The 27,110-nt window shown below is 40.4% G+C and overlaps 2 pseudogenes; both read right to left on the bottom strand.

Annotated features, from left to right (window-relative positions):
* On the bottom strand, window positions 10,808–11,338 carry LOC100517995 (annotated as a pseudogene).
* On the bottom strand, window positions 13,388–22,366 carry LOC100518173 (annotated as a pseudogene).

Genomic DNA, 27,110 nt, shown 5'->3' with positions numbered 1-27,110 from the left:
GAGAGCCCAGGCTCCTATTCCATTCCACACCTCAGGATGGCCTAGTGACCTCATTGAACCTTTCTGTCTTTAAACCTCCCATGTATGTGGAGTCTCTGGCCCTATGGATGGAGTTCATATACAAATAAAATTAAATTTTATTTTCTCCTGTTATTTTGTTTCATGTTGATTTGATTCTTTTTTTAAAATTTTTCCTCTGTACAGCATGGGGACCAAGTAAGACACACATGTATACATCCTTGATTTGATTCTTAGACCACCTGAAAGAAGCTTTGAAGAGTATAGAAACTGCCCCCCAAATATGGTAAATATTTTTTTAGCAATATTCAACGGAACATGAGATACCACCTCATAGCAGTCAGAATGGCCATCATTAACCTGTCTACAAATAACAAATTCTGGAGAGGGTGTGGAGAGAAGTGTACCCTTCTTTACTGTTGGTGGAAATGTAAATTGGTACAGCCACTATGGAGAACAGTATGGAGGTAGCTCAGAGAACTAAATATAGAACTACTGTATGATCCAGCAATCCCACTGCTGGGCATGTATCAGGACAAAACATTCACTGAAAAAGATACAGGCACCCTTATGTTCATTGCAGCACTATTCACAATAGCCAAGACATGGAAACAACCCAAATGTCCACTGACCAATGAATAGATTAAGAAAATGTTGTACAAATATACAATGGAATATTACTCAGCCATAAAAAGACAAACTAATGCCATTTGCAGCAACATGGATGAATCTAGAGATTCTCATACTAAGTGAAGTAAGTCAGAAAGAAAAAGACAAATACCATATGACACCACTTATTTGTGGAATCTAAAATATGGAATGGGTTATCCTATATAAAAGCAAAAACAAAAGCAAAAAACCAGAAAATGATCATGGCCAAGGAGAGCACACTTGGCGTTCCTGGTGAGGGTAGAAAGGGGAAGGAGTGGGATGGAAGGGCATTTTGGGGGTGTTTTGGATGCAACCTGCTATATTTGGAATGGATGGGCAGTGGGGCTCTACTGTTCAGCACAGGGAAATGTGTGTGATTGGATCACTTTGCTAAACAACAGAACTCAAAGAAACATTGTAAATTAACTATACCTTAATAATAAATATACTAATACATAAATAAAAGGAAGAAGACCTTCACATACACTGATAGAGAGAGGGTAATCAGTGTAGACCTTTTGGTCGTCTCTATCAGAACTGAAAATCTTCATCTCTTTATCTAGTAATTATACTCATACAAATGTACTCATTAAAAAAAATACTCAACTTGGGTGAGGACCATACTTGTAGTTTTTAAGTTCCTGCCAAAATCTTCCTGTGTATATTTGGCTTGTTTTTGAAGGATAACATTTACTGGCTACATGAAATATAACTCATGTCCTTACTGAGTCATTACAATGAATAAGTACACAGTCTAAATTGAACCCAATTTTGAATAAAAGTCATACCTTTAGCTCCCCCAAAATTTCTCATATACATGTGGTGTAAAGATATGTACACATGTTTTTATCATTGCATTGCTCATAATACCAATTAAAATAAAGCAAGCAAATAAACAAAACAACTCCCAGGGGAAATTATCTAAATATCCAAAAATAGGTGAATTATTAAAACACTTTATAGTAAATTTGCATTCTTTAATATCACATAGTCTAAAGAATTTAGATGGGTATTGTCAGTTAGCATTTATTCGCCCTGAATATACACCACACACTGAGATAAGTGCTTTAGATGTCTTATTCACTTGATTGTCTCCAAATCCTGAGATAAGCACTATTTTATCCCTATTTTACAGATTAAGAAAATGGTTTTAGCAAAGTTAAATAACTTAGTAAGTGGTAGAGCAGGGATTTGAGTGCAGACAGGCTGACAGCAGAGCGGGAACTATTCCTCACTGGGCTATGTCATCCGTGTTACACTACTCTCTGGGTTCTTTTGTTAAATGACAAAAGAAATTTGCAGAACAATATATACAGAATATTCTCATTTTTGTCCAGAAAGATGTCCCCTTTCTATGCTGTGTTTGTTGTGGTGTGTGTGTTTCTGTGGTGTCCTTGCCTCCTGAAACAGGAGTGAAGGGACAGAATGGGGAGTTCCTTCTGTATTTAACTTTATATTATGCATTTGAATTTGAAAATAAGGGACATATGTTTCTTTTATTAATTTTACAATGGAAGGTAAAAGTTCTCTAAAATTCCACTTCCCAGAGAACTAGAGATGTGTGCATATTTTAAAGTTTTTTCTCTGCCTGGATCTCTACACATGTTATACTCAGAAGTAGGGTTATAATACTTATTCCTATCTTCACAGTTTTGCAATGGATATTTTTGTTAGTGACTATTGTGTCTTCCTGGGAGATTTCTATGGCATAGAATACACTCTGAGAGATGGACAGCTGAGTTGTAATTAGGAAGATGGAAAGGTTTAGTAGATACTCCCCATCTGAGAAAATAACCCTTTGTCCCACTTGTGGGAAATGTATTGATTTGACTCTGGACTCGTTCCCCATGTTTTTTCCCTGTGCCTTTTAGCCTGAGTCCTGGGACTGTGGTTTCCCTGGGGGTGAAGGTCTATCTGACCCTCCTTGGTCTTGAACCTGGAATTCCTCAGATTCATATGACACTTCTCAGGGCAGTAGAGAGTCCCCTTCCCATTTAGCTGAGACTGATAACATTGTATATTCCCTCATGCCTTGGGCAGAACTTTTCTCCCATTTTACCATCAGTAATATGGGCGTGGTTCAACTTTCTGCCTGGGAACTCTTGTTAGTGGAGACTCATATAACATTAAGCATATGCATATAACTGTGATAACATCATAGTGTCAATCATGTGCATTAAATATGTGCAGATTTGTATTCAGTAAAGCTGTTAAAAAGAGGTATGGTTGCAGAGCCTTGAAGTTTGGCTGACTTAATCTGTATAGATAAAGAGAAGAGGACCCTGCTCACTTCTTCCTGAAAACTTTTCAGAATTCCTTGAATTTTGACTGAAATTGGCAGAACAGTCTTACAGGCAAAAGTCAATTCTACTTATTTGCAATACCTGTTTCTTACCCCCAGAGCACAGTTCAAGGAGGTAAGCTCATGTTATCTGATGCCAGATCATTACAGATGGTACTTATTTTGGCATGAACATGCAGTGTACATGAATGAGAGTGCTAGAACTCCAGAAATGAACTTCCTGTGCACCTTCCTAAATATTTAGCCTCTCCTTCCCATGCATTTGGTTTTGCATGACCCACTTAAGGTAGAGGTAGGATGCCACTTTATTAAGAATTAGTGATGATTAAGAAGAAACATGGGATTTTGAGTCACAGTCAACTTAGAGTAAACATCAAAGCACTTTTCCTTTCTTTCAAAAGCACAATTAAATAGCTTGATTAAATTATGTGCATTTTTAAGGTTTTTTGGCTGCAAACTCAGTATGCAGAAGTTCCTAAGCCAGGGGTGGAACCCTTACCACAGCAGTAACCAGAGCCACAGCAGTGACAATGCTGCATCCTTAACCTTCTAAGCCACCAGGGAACTCATTTATTATTAATTATATACATCATTTCACCACTTTCCTGTTACTTAAATAATATGTTATATGCTAACACATTTTCACATGGTATAGCATGGTGTAAATAAAAGTGATTATGGTTATTAATAAAACATTTTGTGTTAATGGCAAATAAAAATGTAGTTGAGTTAAAGAGTTTGGCCTGATTTTTTCAGTTTTTAATATTATTATTCATACAATAAATTAAAAATTATATTTAGATAATGGGACTTGTCATCAGTTAGTAGCTGGAAAGGACCAGGAGGGACCAGGAATCTGCCTAAGCCTTTGAAATCACACTATTCCTCCTTGAAAGGTATTTACTCCCTTCCTAGATAGATGGCAAATAGAGACCATCTCTGTACTTCTCAACTTTCTTCATTAGACTTTTCTACTTTGTGGGCATTCATCAGCTCAGGTTGGTTTCTCCTTCCTTGCTTCTTCACCACTTAAGCAGCATGCTTCTGCTAGCCATCAGCCCCATGACACCAGGGAGCACAAATGTGGAACAAAGAATGCCCTTTACAGCAAGATAGAAAAGGCATAGGGGTAATACCCAGAGTGAGCAAGGACAGCTGAAAAGTAACTAAACTGAGAAAAGTTCAGTGAACATTTATTGGGCATGTTCTGTCTTAGCTCTTTTTTCTTTTTTGTTATTTTTGTTTTTTAGGTCTGTACCTGCAGCATATGGAAGTTCCCAGCTATGGGTAAAATTGGAACTGCAGGTACCAGCCCTTGCCAGAGCAACAGCCACATGGGATCCAAGCTGTGTCTGCAATCTATGCCACAGCTTATGGCAACACAGGATCCTCAACCCACTGAGTAAGGCCAGGAATCGAACCTGTGTGCTCATGGAAACTGGTCAGGTTTGTTACTTCGGAGCCACAAGGGGAACTCCCTGTGCTTACCTCTTGTAACCTGCAGTACAGCACTGTGATGTTAGTAGTATTATTCTCCCGTTTTTATAGTTAAAGAAACTGAAGTTCGGAGAGTCCCTGTCATTATATACAAGATTCAAACTCATGAATTCCTGATTTCAGATTGTGTGTTTCAAACGACTTGCTCAAACATCCCTCCCAGACCATCACCAGTTGGAGAGAACTCAGCTGGCAGGTCCTTTGCTGGCAGAAGTCCTCGGTCCTGCCAACAGCCTGAAGCTTCCTTGCTGACCTGCTCCTCCTCCTCCATCCTTTGCTCCTTGCATTCCACAAAGTCATAGGCTCTTCTCTCTACCATGTCTTCACAGGGGAATGATTGTGGAGACTTTGGACCTTAGCTCTGTCAGTCTGAGCAAACACGGGCTCTCTGCATTCCCATCATCAGTATCTGACCTTAGAATCTTTCCCGAGACCAGTTTTTTATTTTATTTTATTTTATTTTATTTTATTTTATTTTATTTTATTTTATTTTATTCATTTTTAAACATTTTATGGAAGTATAGTTGATTACAAGGTGGTGTTAATTTCTGCTGTACAGCAAAGTGATTCATTTATACATATACACATATCCATTCTGTTTCAGCTTCTTCTCCCATGTTGGGTATCACAGAATATTGAGTATAGTTCTCTGTGCAGTACAGCATGTCCCTGTTCACCACCCATTCCATAAACATCAGTGTCACACTTTGACACCAACCCCCAATCATTCCCTCCCTTTCATCTCTGGTAAACAGGTGTTTGATTTCTAAGTCTGTGAGTCAGTTTCTGTTGTGTAAATAAGTTTATTTGTATCATTTTCAGCAACATGGATGGACCTAGAGATGATCATACTAAGTGAAGTAAGTCCAAGACAAATATCATAGGATATCACTTACAGTTGGAAGCTAAAAAATTGAACCCATGTTTTCTGAAACCCAGCTTCTCCTTGTCTCCTCTCTTCCCACTGCCTGCAGTAAGACACAGGTGTGCAGCCTACTTAACTGGGATGTCCTGCTCCGGGGTCTGCAGTGCCCTTTTCAGGATGGTCTTTCCCTCCTCCCCTTTCTGAACTCTCTCCTCTCTGCTGAAGTTTCACTCCCCTATTCCCATTAAAGCTTTACTTAGCCCCTGTTATTGCAGATGTCAAGGCAAGTGGACTTTTACAATATGCCCACTGGAATCCTTTTTGTGAATAATTGTCTTTTCTCTGTCTTAATACATCTTGGTATCCATCTGATCCCCCAGAGGGGCTTAAATTCTTGTGGAAAACCAGTCTCTTGCATCCCCTGCTGAGCTGGCCATGCCTCACCCAGGTATCTCCACCTTGAGACCCCCACTTCATTGAAGCCCTTGCCCACGTGCATTCTCAATCCCAGTCATGTCCTAGTTAAGAATCACACAGTGTTTACATGTGCCAGACACTGTTCTAGGAACTTCACATACATTGTCACCCTTAGTCTTTATAGACCCCAATTTACAGACAGTGAGCTTGAGGGAAAAGGATTGAAGTGACTTCTGAAGTCCACACAACTAGGTGGGGTGGAGTCTGGTGGTTTCAGAATGTGTGCTCTTAGCCCCTGCCTGATCCTATTTTTTTGTTCCCTTGTTCCATTTCTGACCCATCTCCTGGCTAAGATAACTGTGTGGTTCTGGGTTGTAGGATGTGGGTGGTGCCCTTTAAGGCAGGAGCTAGTTCTTCACCCAGAGTAGGTTCTACAAAAATGTGGGATCTGTGTTTCAAAGGAGAGAGAGGGAAAACTAGAGGAGGGTCAATGTTTCCTGGCTTTTGAGATGAAGGAGGGAAGATGGAGTTAGGAAAAGATCACAGGAAGATGTTATCCCTGGGGGTCTGTTGCCAAAGACCCCTCAGCCTGCCTACCTGTGGGCTTGACAGATGAGATTCTGGGTCCTGACCAGGCCTGGGGTCCTGCTGATAGGTTGTGATCAGGCTCTGAATCTCTGAGGCAAGAGGCAGCTTGAAATGCTGCTCTAACTTCAGGACTCTGCTGGTTCTTCTCTCTGTCTGCAGTGGGAACTGCTGACAGCACGGAGCATCAGGGGGGTGTCCTCCCCAAGCCCCCAGCCAGCCAGAGCCCTGGGGCAGGAGCCCTGCAGCCTTCCCAGGAGGAAGAGCCTTCCTGATGCCCTCATTGATCTCTGTGTCAAGGAGCCTGGGAACCTGAGCTCCAGGGGTGTAGCCTCTGCACCTGGGAAAGACAGTGGAGCCATGCAGCCACAGGGCTGGAGGTGTGTTCATGCAGGTGCATGTGCACTATGCATATGTGTGTGCTGGTACCCTGTATGTGCTGTCTGGACATGCTTGTGCTCCTGTGGGTGTCACTGTAGGCAGCACAGAGAGGTGACACGCTCTGACATCTCTGAGCACCTGTGTCCACATGGATGATGGTGTCTAGGTGCAGGTGTCATGTAATGGCAAGGCATTAAGGTACAAGCTCTGGAGCCAGATGAATAGAATGAGATGCTGGCTCTGCCTCTTAGATGCTGTGTGATCTTTTGCAGTAGTCACCCATTCTGAGCCTCATTTTTTGTTGTTGTTTACCTTTCTTAAGCATTTCATTTTTTTATATTTCTTAAGCCAGACTTCTTGCTTTTGAATCCCAGTTTCACCATGACTGAATGGGCATGTTATTTAGCTTCACTAACCCACCTTGCCTCATCTCTATTTGAAGACAACTTTTGGAATCATTTTTATTTCTAATTTTTCCTCTTTAACTCGACTTTTCTTTTAGAGCAATTAAGGTTCACAGCAAAACTGATCATAACGAATGAAGTGTCTCATATCCTCCATGTCCACACACAAGCACAGTCTCCCCTGTTGTTAACATGCTGCATCAAAGTGGTACATTTATTATAGTGGATGAGCTTACCTTGGTATATCTTTGCCCATAGTCCTCAGATGATATTAGGGTTCTTTCTGGGTGTTGTGCATTCTGTGGATTTGGTAAATGCATAATCATATGTAATCACAGAGAAGAGTTTCATACAAATGATTTCACTTCCCTAAAAATCCACTGTGCTGTCTGCTCACCCCTCCCAAGACATATGGAAGTTCCCAGGCTAAGTGTTGAATATAAGCTGCAGCTGCCAGCCTATGTCACAGCCATAGCAACACCAGATATGAGCTGCATCTATGACCTATGCCACAGCTGTGGAAATGCCAGATTCTTATCCCACTGAGTGAGGCCAGGGATTGAACTGGCATGCTTGTGGATACTAGTCAGGTTCTTAACATGCTGAGCCACAGTGGGAACTCCCATTTAGCCTTTTTGTGTCTGGTGAAAAGAAAATTTGTGGGATGACATTCATTTGGAAGAAAATATATTTAGATATCTACTGTATATAACATATAAAAAATAATTTCCAGATGAATTTGAAGATTAAGGCAAAAATCTATAAAACTGTAACAGCATAATATAGAATATTTTTGTAATCTTGGGGTAAATCAACCCTTCCACAACAAATATAAATCCTGAAGCTCTAAAGAAAAAGACTGACAGATCTGACTACCTAAAAGTGAAAACATATGTGATAAATGGTTCCATGAACAAAGTTAAAAGAGAAACAAAAGACTTGGAGAAAATATTGATCTATAAATATGTCCATACAATATAATTCATATAATATCTGCACAATACAGAGGATCCCAATAAAATAAAAGAAAATGATAAATATTCCAGTTATGGCAGGGACAGTGATATTTATCAAGTATTCCATATAAAAGCAAACTTCTCACCACCTGCAGTTTGGTATGAATACTTTTATGTATAGAAGGCATAGGGTACATCTGAACAATGTGCATGTAGAAGATGTTCATAGAAGTATTAATTATAATAGAGACAAGAAAAAATAGAAACTGTCCAATGTCCAGGAATAGAGAAATGGTTAACTAAAATATAGCAGCTTTATACTATTAAATTGTATTAAAATACTACAGAGGGAATTCCCATTGTGGCTCAGGGGTATCAAAACCAACTAGAGTCCATGAAGATGTGGGTTCCATCCCTGGCCTTGCTCAGTGGGTTGAAGATCTGACATTGTCATGAGCTGTGGTGTAGGTTACAGATGTGGCCCAGATCTGGCATTGCTGTGTCTATGGTGCAGGCCAGCAGCTGCAGCCCTGATTCTACTCTTAGCCTGGGAAATTCCATATGATGCAAATTAAGCCATAGAACAAACAAAAATACTAAGGGAAAGTTAAAAACCATAGTGTAGACTGTAGATAGTAGTGACTTCAAACCGAGTCATCTCCAAGACATTTTGTTACGTGAAAATTCATGTTGCAAAATAATATATTTATGTAGTGTGATTTCAATGCTGTGAATCTCTAGATTTGCCAATGAGAAAATATATTTCTAGATATAACAAGTTTGTGGGTGGGACTTTCAATTTTTATTTTATCATTTCAGTTTGAATCTTACAATTTGACAGCATTCATGTGTTAGTGTCCTTAGGAAATAAAAATTGGAAAATAGAATGAAAGATCAGAAACATAGAATTACAATATTTTAATAGAGTGCCTTCAAGTCATCTCTCAGCATCAATTTTTTTCTCTTTGGTAACACCTGCCCCATGTGGACATTTCCAGTCCAGGGCTTGATTCTGTGCTACAGCAGCAACCTGAGCCACGATGGTGGCAATGCCAGATCCTTAACCTACTGGAGCAGAAGAGAATTCCTCCGCATCAAATACTGACATGTTAAAAAATTTAAAAAAACCTCTTATGATATATGAAAACATACCTAGGAGAGAGGGTAAGGTTATTAATTTGCTGAACCCTAAAATCTCCACATTCACACCAGCAAATTCTAAGACAACTGGGATCCTCTAAAGAGATCAGTGGTTCTCTAACTTGGATGGTGACTGGAATATCCTGGGAGCATTAAAACTATGGATACCAGGGTGGCATCTCAGAGATTCTTATTTAATTGGTGTGGGGTGTGGTCCTGGGCATCAAGATTATTTTAAATCTCCCCAGGCAATGCTAAATGCACAGAAGATGCCTGCTTTAGATAAAGTAGACACTATCACAAAGATTTTTCATTAAGAGACCAAAAGGAATAGGGGGATTGAATTGTATGCATCAAGGATAATATTATCCATGGAATAACAGGGGAAAAGGGCCCTGATAGAATTATTTTAAAAAGCCCCTCCCTCAAGTGGGATGGACTGGCAATCTGGGGTTAAGAGAGGCAAAGTATTGCCTTTGAAATGGATATGCAATGAGTTCCTGCTGTATAGCACTGGGAACTATATCTAGTCACTTATGATGGAGCATGATGGAGGATAATGTGAGAAAAAGAATGTATTTATATCTGTTACTAGGTCACTTATCTGTACAGTAGAAAATTGACAGAACACTGTTAACCAGCTTTAATGGAAAAAAATAAAAATTAAAAAAGCCCCTCCATCTAAAACTTGTTATTCAGGAGTTTCCTTCAGTGCTTCCCTTGAGGATTGGCCTCAGATGAGAGGAGGCAAATCCTCAGAGATATGGTATCCTCTTTCACCTTTCTAGAATTAAAGCAGAATGTGGCCCCTTGAGAACAGCACAGGAGGAAAACCAGGACACTCATAACAATGTGTAAGGAAAGTTTCTGAGCCACTGCCACTGCAGAAGCTCCCTCAGAGGAATGAGGTCCCATCTTTGCTTTTTAACAAGGCTCAAGGGAGATCTTGCTGGTGAACCTCAAGGATCCTTTCCTTTGATGCTAATTAACCACTCAGGGCAGCTCCTTATGGCTTAATCAAATAGAGTCCAGAGGTAAAAATTGGCTCCTCTTTGTGCATGGTTGATTGGGAATTAAACCTGGAGTCTCTTAGCAAAAGTCAGTCTCAGTGTATCCATGGGTCACAACTTATCCCAACACAGACCTTGGTCAGAGAAACAGACCACTCAGGCACCCCCTTCCCACTGTCTAGTCAGAAAAACATGCTCTCTTTTGAGGACAAAAGTGTTGATCTTATCAGAACGTTGGCTTATCTGGTTGAGAACCCTTCCAGAATGGAAGCCAAAGAAAGGCTCTGGGGAAAGTCATGACTCTCCTTAGTGATATCCTCATGCAGGTTAAGGTGTGGCCTCAGACAGTGCCCACTTCTCCCCATAGTGTTTGGCTTTGCAGTTGGGGTTTCCCCTTGATCAACTCTGAGTTTGAGTTCTGTTTACCACTTCCCTGCTCATGACTTTGGACAAGTCACTTCACCTCTTGAAATTCAGTTTTCTCATCTTTTTTTTTTTTGGACAGATCCTCCCACAGGTTTATTTGTACAAATAGCACAGGAGGACACCAGCCTCATATAGACAGCAGCACAGAGATCACACCAGTGCTTCTGTCCTCACACTGGCAGATAAACACCTCTATTGTGGAACCTTGGTGGGGGCTTGGGCACTTTTAGGAGCCAGAACCAGAGCTGGACCTGTAGCTGTACCTCCAGCTGCAGCCTTGGCCTTGGTCTGAGCCTTGGCATGGGACTTTGGCTATAAGAGCCTGAGACCCTTGTCCATATGGGAATGAGCATGTTTCCCAAGCTTGCGGTGAGCAACATAGGCAAGTCGACTGAGTTTGTGGCTGCCACCCTATGGGATATTGGGCTTGACCTCCTTGGGTTTTACAAGAACCTTGATAGCTTCAGCACATGCATTCATGGCCTTGGCTTTGTTGGCCTACATCTTATTTAGGCCCTTCTCATTGTGATTCTTGGCAAAGTGCATGTTCCTCAGGAACTTGAGGTCCACCCCCTTAAGGGGTTCATATAATTGTGATCAGGGTTTCTTGATGCTGTTTCTGTGCCACTTTTGGGACTGATTATGCGTGGTGTGGTTCTTGGACTTGACCATACCAAGTGTCTAGAGAGACTCATTCAAATTAGAGAATGAATGAGAGAACAAAAGCCAGGTTGGTAGGGAGAAGAGAGATGAACATCAAAGAGACATGGCAAGACCCACTGCATGGTGACTAAGAATGGCATCTCCGTTGGATTATCATCACACAGTATAAAGAGTAATGAGAACCAGTCTCCATTCTCAAAAGATAGCCCTAGCTGTTATGCATGGTGACAAATGAATGGAACAAGGTCAGATGTCAGCCACAGATTCCTGTGTAGGACCAAAAGATAGAAGAATCTGATGAAAGAACTGCTTTCTCTTTGGATACCTGAAGAGGAAGTTGCATAATCCATGAGAGTTTAGAAACAGAACTTTGAAGGAGCAATGATAGCCATGAGAAGAGGGAAATGATGAATGGGGCTAAATTACAAATCAAAAGTCACTGAGAAATTGTTGGATTGGGTTGAGAAAAAGCAGAATTGAGTTACAATTACCAAAAAAATAAAATTAGGAGTTCCTGTTGTGGTGCAGTGGAAACAAATCTGACTCATATCCATGAGGATGTGGGTTAGATCCCTGGCCTCATTCAGTGGGTGAGGGATCCAGCATTGCCCTGAGCTGTGGTGTAGGTCACAGATGCAGCTCGGATCATGAGTTGCTGTGTGGCGTAGGTCAGCAGCTTCAGCTCCAATTAGAAGCTAGCCTGGGAACTTCCACATGCTGCACGTATGGCCCTCAGAAGCTAAAATAATAATAATTAAATTAAGTTAAACTATTGAACTGAAGTTATAGAAACAAAGTTCCAATTTTGCTTGCCCAGGTTTTGAGGCTTATGGTGACTGTGAGAATTCACTTCGTATATGTACCAGTGCTTCTTGCACCCACATCCATTGCAGCCATTGTAACCCATCTTTAGTCATCCTTCTTCATTCATGCGACTGGGAGGCACAGGTTTTCTCACACTAAGTAGTCCTTATCAATACTTGAGAACTATTAGGCATGAAAGTTAAACATAATATGCTACACATGTAATAAAGGAATGAAATTGAGGAATAAATCCTCACCCACACTCTGCCCTACTCTAGGATAGGGATGACTGAGGCAAAATCAAAGTGATTTAAAGATTCCTATTATATCATTTAAAACTTCAAGATCCTCCATTAGGTCCTTGCCTAAAATACCACGAAAGATTAATTTGGTTGACTTCAATATTTCTATCTACTAAAATGCAAATACTAGAAGAGAGACACAAACTGCCATGTTTCACAACAGCACTGTACAAAATAATTCATCTGACTGCTGTTCTTTCTTATTTTATTGAGATATAGCTGACATATTAGCTTCAGGTGTACAACCTAGAGAGTCGATATTTTTATAGATTACATACAATATGAAGTTATTACAATGTTATTGACTATATTCCCTGTGCTGTACATAACATCCCTGTGATTTATTTATTTTTATAACTAGGAATTTGCACCTCTTAATCCCCTTCACCTATTTTGCCCATATCCGCACCCCCACCTCCCACGACCTCCCCTCACGTGTGGCAACCACTGGTTTGTTCTCTGAGTCTATTTATGTTTTGTTATATTTGTTCATTTGCTGGAGTTTTTTGATTCCAAACATAAGTGAAAACTATGGTATTTGTCTCTCTCTCTGATTCTGAATGTTTTTCTGTGTAATTCATTCTTTACCTGAATTGAAAGTATCTTTCATATAAGGTATTTTAAACCAAAGTCTTCTTACTATTAACTTACATCCACTGATTTTTTTTTAAATTGAAGTATATCCTTTTTTTTTTATTTGACTGCCTCTTGTGGCCATAGAAAGCATTCCTTTTTTCTTTTTTCATCTTCTTTTTTGTCTTTTTAGGGCCACACACATGGCATATGGAGGTTCCCAGTCTAGGAGTCAAATCAAAGCTGTAGCCAATGGCCTACACCAGAGCCACAGCAATGCCAGATCCAGGCCACTTCTGTGACCTACACCACAGCTCACAGCAATGCTGGATCCTTAACCCAGTGGATAAAGTCAGGGATCGAACCCAAATCCTCATGGTTCCTATTTGGATTTGTTTCTGCTACACCGTGATGGGAACTCCCACATTTCTGATTAAACATAATAAATCAACCTTCCTTCATCCTGAAAAAAAATCAACAGATATAAAAGACATGGAAATATAGGAATCTGTAAGAGAGAAGAACACACAGGCAAGGAGCCACAGAAAGAGTCAAGTAATGAATTCACTCTCAGCATATGGAGGTGAGGAAGAGTAGAGACCAAAACATGTGTAAAGGCACAGAGCTAGATAAATAATAGTCAATTAAGTGTTTTCTTTGTTGCAAATAAAATGATCCTATAGCCCAGGATAGCCATGGGATATCCATATATTAGATTTTTATAAAGGGACCATGGTTCTATCACTTCGTGATTGGGGAACACAGATGCTGCAATTGGAAGCACCTGGTCTAATTTAGAGGTCATGCACACATACCCTTACGTCCAAAACACTTCTAGAAATTTAACTAATATAGAGTGTTTATGTATACATAAGTATTTTTGCATGAATATAGATTTCTACATAGATGTATACAAAAAATTAAGTGACCAAATTTGGCTGAAGTTATAAATAGATGTAAATACAGGAGGTTCCAAATAAATATGGAAAGAGCAAAGGGAATATGGTTTTCTAGAAAGGAGAGGTGCTATGGAGCAAGTAGCATTGTAGCGTATAAACCAAGACATGGATAAAACTGTACAACTGTGATGTGACAGAGACCATGGGGTGGAAAATGACAAAATTGAGGTCCATTTGATGAAAGAATATTTCTCCATGGAAGACTTGACTCAGAGGCTGTGTGTGCAGGAGTGTGCATGTGTGCACACACCCCACCCCCACCCCTACACCTTGTAATCAGGGCCCACAAATTTTTTTGGCTTTTGCTGTAGAAAGCCTATCTATATGAGACTTAATCCTGCTTATTAGATTCTCCAAGCCCCGTTTCATGTCTGTATTTCTTAAACTGACCAACATTGATGTCAGTACAGTGTAGATGACTCTTGCTATTCAGTCCTTGACAGAGTAGCTGGAAAATGGCTGGAAATAGACAAAAATTATACTCCCATGAAACAGAGTCACCACAGTGAGATGGGAGCTGCAGTGGAGAAGGTTTGTGTTTTCCAGCATCTGAGGGGATTATGAGGACAGCAATGAGGATTCTCAGGTAAGAGATGACAATGCAGCCAAACAGGGCCATCACAGAGGCCAGTCCTTCTGTCATGGCAACAACTCCATTGTCAGACATTGAAGAGCAGGCCAGCTTCAGAATGGGGTTCACATCACAGAAGAAGTGATGGATAACATTTGATGCACAGAAGGTGAGCTGATTCACCAGGAGGACATGTAGGAGGGAGTGAAGGTAGGATAAAGCTGTGAAGGTGGCCAGTAGCAGCACACAGCATCTGTGGTTCATAACAGTGACATAGTGGAAAGGGTTACAAATGGCTACATAGCGGTCAATGGTCATAGATGCCAGGAGGTAACTGTCCATGTTTCCAAAGGCCAGGAAGAAATACATCTGTGCAAGGCATTCATTGTAGGAAATGGTCTTTGTCTCTGATAAGAAGTTCACCAACATCTTGGGGACTATAACTGTGGTGTAGCAAATAGCTTAGGAAGAAATACATGGAGAGGAGGACAAGATGGCGGAGGAGTAGGGAGAAACGCTCGCCCTCTCCCACAAACACAACAAAAAAAGCACATCTACAGAAGAAATGACTCGCACAGAACAGCAACCAATCGCTGGCAGAGGAACCTAAACTCCAATAACGGCAAGAAGTTCGTGACATTACTGGGCAGAACGGGAGAAAAGAGGAGAGTGAGAGAAGGTGAATCCCAGTGGGACGGGCGCTCCCAAAAGGGAACTGCGGAGGAGAAAGGGATCCTGCACCCTAGAAAGTCTCCTACCGGGCGAAAGATCAAATGAACTGGAGGAATCCCCAGATGCAGAGAAGAGTGTAGCAGTAAGTCAGAGTACGGAAAAACGGATCAAGAACCCAACGGACCATCTGAACTACGGGCACAGTCACCAAAAATTGAGACGCCTGGGTGGGGGCTGGGCACCGAATCCTTGGCTCCAGAGGTTAGTCCCCGGGCTAGGGGGGTGGGGAAGAGCGGAAACTGCTTGGGAGGTCTCTAAACCATTTGACAGGGCAGAGACTGCCTGGGAGACTAGAAAACAAAGCTGTCGCAGAGGAAGGGAGCAATACTCTAGGGGCTGGGAAGTGGAAAGCCGCCTCAGAGGGAACCTGGGAGAAGAGCCTGGTCTGCGCCCGTGCTGGGGAGGGGAGAGAAGAAGGGGTGGGTTCCCATAGAATACCCCCCACGCCACAGCAAGCTTACAGGCCCGCTAGCCAGCAGAAAGCTGTGCTTCCCAGTGCATTCCCTCCCCCCACCCCCGCCACCCCCTATGCTCTCGCGGAACCTGGGGCTGCCTGCCATCCAGGAGGGCTGGCCTCAACAATTGCCTGAAGCCTACCACCGCAGGGGCTCTCCCTGCACAGGCCTGCTTGCCCTTTGGAGGGGCGACACTTCCACAGAGCAGCACCAAACACCACCAGCCCCCGAGAAAAGGCCTGTAGCCCAGAAAAGCTAGAACAAGCCTAGCCAGGCCGTGAATAGACCGGCCTAATTCTCCAACGGTTTTTCTGAGACGGGCTCCCCCGGGGAGGAGCCTCTTGGGTCTCCAAGGGCCTTGCTACCTGCCCAAGACCCCAGGGGGTGCTAAGACCTAGTGGACCAGCTGCATAGGACTGCCAGCTCCAGGCAGGACCCCCTGCAGCCCAGAAAAGCTGCAACAAGCCTGGCCAAGTTGGGAAAAGATCTCAGACGGTCTTTCTGAATCAGGCTGCCCTGGGGAGGAGCCTCTTGAGTCTTCAAGGGCCCTGCTACCCGCCCAAGACCCCAGGGGGTGCTGAGAACCAAGTGAAATCTGCTACCATCGTGGGGTGGACCTCCCAGTCCTGTCTGCCCTCGGGAAGTCCTCCTTTGCTTCAGAGAAAAACTGTTAGTCCCATCAACACTCCAGAAAAGCCACACAGCCTCAAAAAAGATTGACCAACAACGCCAGCCCTCAGAAAATATTCCACGGCAGTGACAAGGCAAACACTACCTGATAACACTACCTGAGAGTACAACTCCCTCAGGAGAAAGAAGACAACAAGCAAGATGAAGAAGCTGAGAAACCACCCCCAGTCAAACCAACAGGAGAATTCACCTAAAACAGTCAACAATGAAACACATCTCTGCAGTCAGACAGACCTGGAATTCAAAAGAGAAATACTGAAAATACTGAAGGAATTAAGAGAAGATATGAACAGTAATGCAGATACCCTCAGAAAGGAGCTAGAAAATATAAGGAGGAGCCAAGAAAAACTAGAACATTCATTTGCAGAGATGCAAACTGAACTAGGGGCTGTAAAAACCAGAATGAATAATGCAGAAGAACGAATCAGTGATATGGAAGATAGAATAATGGAAATCACTCAATCTGGTCAACAGACAGAAAACCGAATCAAAAAACTGGAAAGCAATATAAGAGACCTATGGGATAATATAAAGCGGGCCAATCTACGCATAATAGGAATTCCAGAAGGAGTAGAAAAAGATAAGGGGATGGAAAATATATTTGAAGAAATTATTGCTGGAAACTTCCCAAATATAAAGGATACTGGATTCAAGATACAAGAAGCACAGAGGGCCCCAAACAAACTGAACCCAAACAGACCCACACCAAGACACATCAGAATAAAAATGGCAAAAGTTAGTGATAAAGAGAGGATCCTCAAGGCAGCAAGAGAAAAACAGAATGTTACCTACAAGGGAACCCCCATAAGAATATCAGCTGATTTCTCTACAGAAACACTACAGGCCAGGAGGGAATGGCAAGAGATATTTAAAGTGCTAAAAGGAAAAAATATGCAACCTAGAATACTCTATCCAGCAAGAATATCATTTAAAATAGAAGGGGAAATAAAAATTTTTCCCAACAAACAAAAACTTAAAGAATACAGCAACACAAAACCCAGGTTAAAGGAAATATTGAAAGGGCTTCTCTAAACCAAAAAGAAAGGAAGGAAAGGGAAGAAAAAAGAAAAGAAAAAAAAAGAAGAAGAAGAAGAGGAAGAACTAGGACTGAGGAAACCGCAATCAGAGAGCAGTCACTCAAATAAGCCAGCATACAGATTTAATCATGAACATGCTTCAAACAAAATAAAATTAAAAAGAAAAAAATAAAAGAGTCATCAAAACCATAAATTGTGGGTAAGTGATGTTAGGAGGTAAATAATCCTTTTTGTTTGTATGTATGTGTCTCTTCTTAATTTTAATATAATAATGAAGTGTTTGAACTTACAGGACCATCAGGCTAAAACACACAATTATGGGAAGGGGTTAGCATACTTAAAAAACAGGACAACCACAAGCCAAAACCAAATATTGCATTTGCAAAAAATGAAAAAAAAATACACTAAAGCAGATAATAACAGGAGACCATCCAACCAAAAAAAAAAAAAAAAAAAAAAAAGAAGAATGGAGAACCATAGAATCAACTGGAACACGAGGATCAAATGGCAATAAATAATCATCTATCACTTATCACCTTAAATGTCAATGGATTGAATGCCCCAATCAAAAGACACAGAATGGCTGAGTGGATAAAAAGGCAAAAACCTTCAATACGCTGCCTACAAGAAACTCACCTTAGGACAAAAGATACATATAGATTGAAAGTGAAAGGCTGGGGAAAAGTATTTCATGCCAATAGACATGACAGAAAAGCAGGAGTCGCAACGCTCATATCAAACAAAATAGACTTTAAAACAAAAGACATAAAGAAAGACAAAGAAGGACACTATTTAATGATTAAGGGATCCATCCAAGGAGAGGATGTTACTATCATCAACATATATGCCCCAAACATAGGAGCACCCAGATACATACAACAAATATTAACAGATATAAAAGGAGAAATTGATGGGAATACAATCATAGTAGGAGACCTAAATACCCCCCTCACATCAATGGACAGAAAACCAATAAAGCAACAGAGATCCTAAAGGAAACAATAGAAAAGTTAGACTTCATTGATATCTTCAGGATACTACATCCAAAAAAAGCAGAATACACATTCTTCTCAAATGCTCATGGAACATTCTCAAGAATCGACCACATATTGGGACATAAAGCGAATCTCAATAAATTTAGGAGCATAGAAATTATCTCAAGTATCTTCTCTGACCACAATGCCATGAAATTAGAAATCAACCACGGGAAAAGCAAAGAGAAAAAACCTACTCCATGGAGACTAAACAACATGCTACTAAAAAACCAATGGGTCAATGAGGAAATCAAGAAGGAAATTAAAAACTACCTTGAAACAAATGATAATGAAGACACAACCTCTCAAAATCTATGGGATGCTGCGAAAGCAGTGCTCAGAGGGAAATTTATAGCAATACAGGCCTTTCTCAAAAAAGAAGGAAGATCCCAAATTGACAACTTAACCCTCCACCTAAATGAATTAGAAAAAGAAGAACAAAAAAGTCCTAAAGTCAGCAGAAGGAAGGAAATTATAAAGATCAAAGAAGAAATCAATTAAATAGAGACTCAAAAAACAATAGAGAAAATTAATAAAACCAAGAGCTGGTTCTTTGAAAAGGTGAACAAAATTGATAAACCCCTGGCCAGACTCACTAAAAAGAGGAGAGAAAGAACCCAAATCACCAAAATTAGAAATGAAAAAGGAGAAATCACAACGGATACAGCAGAAATACAAAAAACCATAAGAGAATACTATGAACAACTATATGGCAATAAGTTTGACCATCTGGAAGAAATGGACAATTTTCTAGAATCTTACAGCCTGCCAAAACTGAATCAACAGAAACAGACCAACTGAACAGACCCATCACTAGAAATGAAATTGAAGAGGTCATAAAATCACTCCCTACAAATAAAAGCCCAGGAGCAGATGGCTTCACAGGTGAATTTTATCAAACATATAAAGAGGAATTGGTGCCCATCCTCCTTAAACTCTTTCAAAAGGTTGAAGAAGAAGGAATACTCCCAAAGACATTCTATGAGGCCACCATCACCCTCATTCCAAAACCAGGCAGAGATACCACCAAAAAAGAAAACTATCGCCCAATATCATTGATGAATATAGATGCAAAAATTCTCAACAAAATCTTAGCCAACCGAATCCAACAACATATCAAAAAAATTATAGACCATGACCAGGTAAGGATCATCCCAGGTTCACAAGGATGGTTCAACATACACAAATCAATCAGCATCATACACCACATTAACAAAAAAAAAGTCAAAAATCATATGATCATCTCAATAGACGCAGAAAAAGCATTTGACAAAGTTCAACATCCATTCATGATCAAGACCCTCGCCAAAGTGGGTATAGAGGGAACATTCCTGAATATAATCAAAGCCATTTATGATAAACCCACAGCAAATATAATCCTCAATGGGGAAAAACTGAAAGCCTTCTCACTCAAATCTGGAACAAGACAGGGATGCCCACTCTCACCACTGCTCTTCAACATCGTTTTGGAAGTCTTAGCCACAGCAATTAGACAAACAAAAGAAATCAAAGGCATCCATATAGGAAGAGAAGAGATCAAACTGTCACTGTATGCAGATGATATGATACTATACCTAGAAAACCCTAAGGACTCAACCCCAAAACTCCTTGAACTGATTAATAAATTCAGCAAAGTGGCAGGATATAAGATTAACATTCAGAAGTCAGTTGCATTTCTGTATACCAGCAATGAAACATTAGAAAAGGAATACAAAAATACAATACCTTTTAAAATTGTACCACACAAAATCAAATACCTCGGAATACACCTGACCAAAGAGGTAAAGGACCTATATGCTGAGAACTATAAAACCTTAATCAAAGAAATCAAAGAAGATGTAAAGAAATGGAAAGATATTCCATGTTCCTGGATTGGAAAAATCAATATTGTGAAAATGGCCATCCTACCCAAAGCAATCTACAGATTCAATGCAATCCCTATCAAATTACCCAGGACATTTTTCACAGAACTAGAACAAACAATCCAAACATTTATATGGAACAACAAAAGACCCAGAATCACCAAAGCAATCCTGAGAAACAAAAACCAAGCAGGAGGCATAACTCTCCCAGACTTCAAGAAATACTACAAAGCCACAGTCATCAAAACAGTGTGGTACTGGTATCAAAACAGACAGACAGACCAATGGAACAGAATAGAGAATCCGGAAATTAACCCTGACACCTATGATCAATTAATCTTTGACAAGGGAGGCAAGAACATAAAATGGGAAAAGGAAAGTCTATTCAGCAAGCATTGCTGGGAAACCTGGACAGCTGCATGCAAAGCAATGAGACTAGAACACACCCTCACACCATGCACAAAAATAAACTCCAAATGGCTGAAAGACTTAAATATACGACAGGACACCATCAAACTCCTAGAAGAAAACATAGGCAAAACACTCTCTGACATCAACATCATGAATATTTTCTCAGGTCAGTCTCTCAAAGCAATAGAAATTAGAGCAAAAATAAACCCATGGGACCTCATCAAACTGAAAAGCTTTTGCACAACAAAGGAAACCAAAAAGAAAACAAAAAGACAACTTACAGAATGGGAGAAAATAGTTTCAAATGATGCAACTTACAAGGGCTTAATCTCTAGAATATATAAGCAATTATACAACTCAACAGCAAAAAAACCAATCAATCAATGGAAAAATGGGCAAAAGACCTGAATAGACATTTCTCCAAAGAAGATACACAGATGGCCAGCAGACACATGAAAAAATGCTCAACATCGCTGATTATAAGAGAAATGCAAATCAAAACTACCATGAGATACCACCTCACACCAGTCAGAATGGCCCTCATTAATAAATCCACAAAGAACAAGTGCTGGAGGGGCTGTGGAGAAAAGGGAACCCTCCTGCACTGCTGTTGGGAATGTAAACTGGTACAGCCACTATGGAGAACAGTTTGGAGATACCTTAGAAATCTATACATAGAACTTCCATATGACCCTGCAATCCCACTCTTGGGCATCTATCCGGACAAAGCTCTACTTAAAAGAGACACATGCACCCGCATGTTCATTGCAGCACTATTCACAATAGCCAGGACATGGAAACAAGCCAAATGTCCATCGACAGAGGATTGGATTCGGAAGATGTGGTATATATCCACAATGGAATACTACTCAGCCATAAAAAAGGATGACATCATGCCATTTGCAGCAACATGGATGGAACTAGAGAATCTCATCCTGAGTGAAATGAGCCAGAAAGACAAAGACAAATACCATATGATACCACTTATAACTGGAATCTAATATCCAGCACAAATGAACATCTCCTCAGAAGAGAAAATCATGGACTTGGAGAAGAGACTTGTGGCTGCCTGATGGGAGGGGGAGGGAGTGGGAGGGATCGGGAGCTTGGGCTTATCAGACACAACCTAGAATAGATTTACAAGGAGATCCCGCTGAATAGCATTGAGAACTATGTCTAGATACTCATGTTGCAACAGAAGAAATGGTGGGGGAAAAACTGTAATTGTAATGTATACATGTAAGGATAACCTGACCCCCTTCCTGTACAGTGGGAAAATAAAATTAAAAAAAAAAAGAAATACATGGGATTTTGGAGTTGAGGATCATAACAGATAGCCAAGATGAAGAGCAGATTTCCCATCAAGGTGACCAGGTACATGATAAGAAAGAGGAGAAAGAGTGTTTTTTGTCCTCTGGGGAAGAGGAGAGTCCCAAGAGGATGAATTCAGAATCTTGTGAGGTTGGACATTCCCATGGATGTGTATGTACCTACAGATAAATAATACTGTCAATTGATGGTTCTTACATTATGGAGGACATGGATTTTTTCCAACTTGTCCTTACACTGAATAGGTATTAATAGTTTCTACTGCAATAGTTTTCCTCCTGAATATGGAAAAAATCATAGCCAAAGTTGTCCTTTCTTTTAAAATCTTTGAGATAGTGATGTTCAGGAAATGTATATGGGGCAGCATTACTGAGAGAGAGAAAGCAAGAGAGGAAGAGAGGGGGAGAAGAGGGTTGAGAGTTTCATCTCCTTTTTCTCTTTACTACTCCATGGCTGATGATCACAGGAACCACAGAGGCAGTCTGCCAAGCAGGTTTAGGTGTGTCTCTGATTAAGGATTATCAGTGACTAGCCCACATCTATATTATCATAAGATAAATTACCTAACTTGTGGCTGATGAGTACTCATCTTTTAAAATCAAGATGCTTCTTTCCACATCATTTATAAAGGAAGCAAGAAAGCCATTTAAAAAGCATTGAGTTGAATGTGGGCATTCCCACTGTGGCATAACAGGATCAGCAGGCCTCTCTGGAGCACTGGGATGAAGGTTTAATCCCTGGCCTGGTGCAGTAGATTAAGGATCCTGAATTGCTGAAGCTGTGGCATAGGTCACAACTGCAGCTCAGACCTGATCTCAGGCCTGGAAACTGAGAAAGAGGAAGTGGACTTGGGTGAGAAAATTCTCTCCCCAACCTTCCTATTCATTGGCTGATAATACACATCCTGAGTTTAGAGGAGGGTGACTCAAAAGCAAAAGGTAAAGGAAGATTCACCTTTGGAGTATAGATTGAAAACCTCCACCTTTGGCATGGACATAAGTTAAGTCTCATTTAGTGTCCAGTGATGACCAATTCTCTGAGATCAGAGATTCACACCTTCTCATCAGGTATTCATTCTCAAAGTTTATTTCTTACCTGGGAAGAACATGGAAATTCTGATTCATGTATTTATTCCTTTTTTCCCTCCTTTATGCTCCATGTAATGATTAGTCAAAAAAGAGGACAAAATTGAGCCAAGAGACAGCATAAAGCCTAAGGCACCTGACTGACTGCAGATAATCTCCTTGTGCTTCTCAAAACTGATGCTCCCTTCCTTGGTTCTTAGGTCCTTTGCCAGGTGTAGATATGCACAGCTCCTGCTTTCCTCCTGGGAGCATCATCTACTACTAAGTCCCTTGTGTTTGGTGGAGGGGAGAGTATGCAAACAAACATCCATTATCTATGTGCAGGACTGTCTTCGTGGATCCAGAGGAACTACAAGTCTTCTTTCCAGGTGGCCCCACATCCCTTTCTTCAAACTTCTGGGTGTAGTGCATCTTCTGCCTCACCTGATGTAGGTGTCCAAGAGGGACAATAATGTTCTGGACCTGGCTCTTCCAACTGCTGTGAGGACTTACCAGGGAGATGTCTCATGGAACACTGAGGATCGAGTACCAGGCAGGGATATCTGGGTCCAATTTCCCCCTTGAACCTATAAAACTTCCACTTATTCCACTTGGCCTCCCCTGAATCTCTCCATTTCTCCAAAGGACAGATACACCCAGAGTTCCCCCCTCCTTCAACATGTTAATTATCTTCTGCCCCATTGCTGTCAAGTTCAGATACAACTGCTAGTTTAGTAGCTGTGCTTTTATGCCTCTGTCCTCTAACAAAAGGGAGGATCATAACCTTGGAACCTAACCTTAGGTCACCCTTCCTTTATTAGCCACATCCCAAGCCTACAGCTCAGATATTTGCTTACCATTCCCTGCCATCACCCCTGGGGAATGCCACTGGCTTCAGAAGTTTCATATATATATATATGAAATAAAATGATATATATATATAAATGATTTTTATTTTTTCCATTATAGCTGGTGTACAGTGTTCTATCAACTTTTTACTGTACAGCATGGTGACCCAGCTACACATACATGTATACATTTCTTTTTATCACATTATCATGCTCCATCATAAGTAACCAGACATAGTTCCAGGGGTTACACAGCAGGATGTCATTGCTAATCCATTCCAATGTCAGTAGTCTTATTTCACTCTTTATAATGGATGAAAGCACACAGCACCCACACATCAGGGCGCTGACATTCCCTGCCAAATATATATTGCTCGTACCTGTCACTTATTGATTTTTTTCATCTTTTGTCTTTTTAGGACAGCACCTGTGGCATGTGGAGGTTCCTGGGTTAGGGGTCTAATCAGAGTTTTAGCTGGCCTACACCACAGCCACAGCAATGCTGTATGCAAGCTGCATCTGCAACCTACATCACAGCTCATGGCAATGCCAGATCTTAACCCACTGACTGAGACCAGGGATGGAACCCAAAACCTCATGGTTCCTAGTCAGATTTGTTTTGACTGTGTCATGTTGGGAATTCCCAAGATTTATGATCACATCTTACAGTTCAACCACCTCACTTCCTTCTATTTATCCACTCACCTGCTCCTCCAGGCTGAAATTCAGCCTCCTATGGGAAGCATTTCTTGATGACCTGACTAGAATGAAATATCCCTCTTTGCTGTCTTAGTCTTATATATGAATTTCTATTTAACAAAAATCATGTTCATTGTTATATGATCTTTCATTTGAAGGCAACTAATATTTATGTACTCAGTAATTTGTAAGCCTTTCTCACATGAAGCACACAACAGACTCAGAATATGTGTCCTTATTGTCTCCCTTTTATGTGTCTTCAAAAAGTAAGGCAAGTAGCAAAATAAAACTTGAACCAAGGACTGTTTGAAGCCAAACCACATTGTTGAATCACTGCACTAAAAGGCCTCTCACTTTTGCTTTGACAAAATTTAGTATTTTGTTAAGAAACAGCTCTCAAATGACTTAGGCAGCTAAAATTTAGCCTTATTTCTTTCTTGTCAGATTAATCTTGAAAGCTCTTTGGTGCCCTGATTCAAATCCAGGCCTTATTTCAGATACTATGTGCTCTATTGCCCATGGTCCAGCTATTTTATCAATAAAACCATATCTATCTATTTGTCTATTGCTAATATATGTAAATAGCATATATATTATACATAAAGAAAATAAGAGAAGAATCAAGACAGCATATGAGAAAAAATAAATTAGACGCAAAAGAAGGAAGTAATGAGCAATTAAACAAAAAAAGATGAAAGACATAGAAATCAAGTAATAAAATGGTAGAAGTCCTTCCTTAGTTGTGCTTACTTTAAATGTAAGTGAATTAAGCTATTCAATAAAAGGCAGAAGTTGGCAGAATGGGTTTTTAAAAACAAGCAACCATGATCTGACCATAAACTGTCTACAGGTGACTCAATTTAGAATCAGAGTCACAAATAAAAGTGAAAGGTTGGAAAAATATATTCTGTGAAAAGAGTAAGTAAAAGAAAGCTGAGGTGGCTATGCTAATTATCAGAAAAAAATATAAACTTAAAGTAAAAAAATGGTTACATGAGATAAAGAAGGACATTATATATTGATAAAAAATGTCAGTACTTCACGAAGCTATAAATTCTGGTCACCCACTATGATGTACTTTAGATCTCCAGAACTAATTCATCTTACAACTGGAGACTTGTACTCTGTGATCAACAGCTTCCCATTTTGTTAACCACCTCCCCACACCTGGAAACCACCAATCTACTCTCTGATTCTATGAGATGTATTTTTTTAGATTCCACACACAAGTGATATCACACAGTACTTGTCTTTTGATGTCTCACTTATTCTTTCTTTCTTTTTTTTCTTTTTAGGGTCACACCTGCTGCATGTAGAGGTTCCCAGGCTAGGGGCTGAATTGGAGCTGTAGCTACTGGCCTACAAAACAGCCGTAGCAACAGCAGGTCTGAGCCATGTCTGTGAACTATACCACAGCTTACAGCAATGAAGGATCCTTAAACCACTGAGCAAGGTCAGGGATTGAACCTACATCTTCATATATGCTAGTCAGATTTGTTTTGGCTGTGCCATGTCAGGACCTCCTGTCTGACTTACTTCACTTAGCCTAATGTCCTCAAGGTCCATCCATGCTGTTAAAAATTGCAAGATTTCCTTTTTAATGGCTGAATCATATTCCATTGTATATATATACACCACATTTTCTTTGTCCATTCATTTGTCAACAGACACTCAGGTTGTTTCTTGGATATTGTGAATTATGCTGCAGTAAACCTGTAGTTGTTTTTTTTTTTTTCAGTCCTGAATTTTTGCTTTATTTTCTTTGGAATCCATACAGGGTACAATGGTTGAAGTTATAATTGCTAACAAACATCTCTGGTCAAAATCAGCAAAACTTTGAATTAGACTTGGGAGTTCTCCAAGATACGTGACCAAAGGACTTTTCATTCTGTGACTTGGATTCCATTGTCTTTCCTATTACTAGATGAATACTCTTTTTGCTGTGTTTTCAAGGAAGGTGAGCTTGATTCACAAGGACTTTAACACAGTGCAAAAGGCAACATTCATGTTGCTAATATCCATTTTTTGTGGCTGGGAAATCCCTCTATATTAATTGACTTCCCTAGCTCTGCTATAGAAAACCATTATCAGGGTATATGCTGAGAACAGAGGGCTTTGAAGCATGGAATTTGGGCATGCTTTTTTTAATTTTTAATTTTATTTATTTATTTATTTATTTTTTCTGATGTACATCATGGTGACCAAGGTACACTTACATGTATCCATTTTTTCCCCATCCTATGTTCTGCTGCAATGTAAGTATCTAGACATAGTTCTCAATGTTACACAGCAGTATCTCATTGTAAATTCATTCCAAGAGCAGTAGTTTGCATCCGATAACCCCACACTCCTGATCCCTCCCACTCCCTCCCTCTCCCCCAAGGCAGCCCCAAGTCTATCCTCCAAGTCCATAATTTTCTATTCT

The sequence above is a fragment of the Sus scrofa genome, chromosome 1 (assembly GCF_000003025.6).
Source record: "Sus scrofa isolate TJ Tabasco breed Duroc chromosome 1, Sscrofa11.1, whole genome shotgun sequence".
Classification (NCBI taxonomy): Eukaryota; Metazoa; Chordata; class Mammalia; order Artiodactyla; family Suidae; genus Sus; species Sus scrofa.
This window is presented reverse-complemented; position numbering and strand designations above follow the sequence as displayed.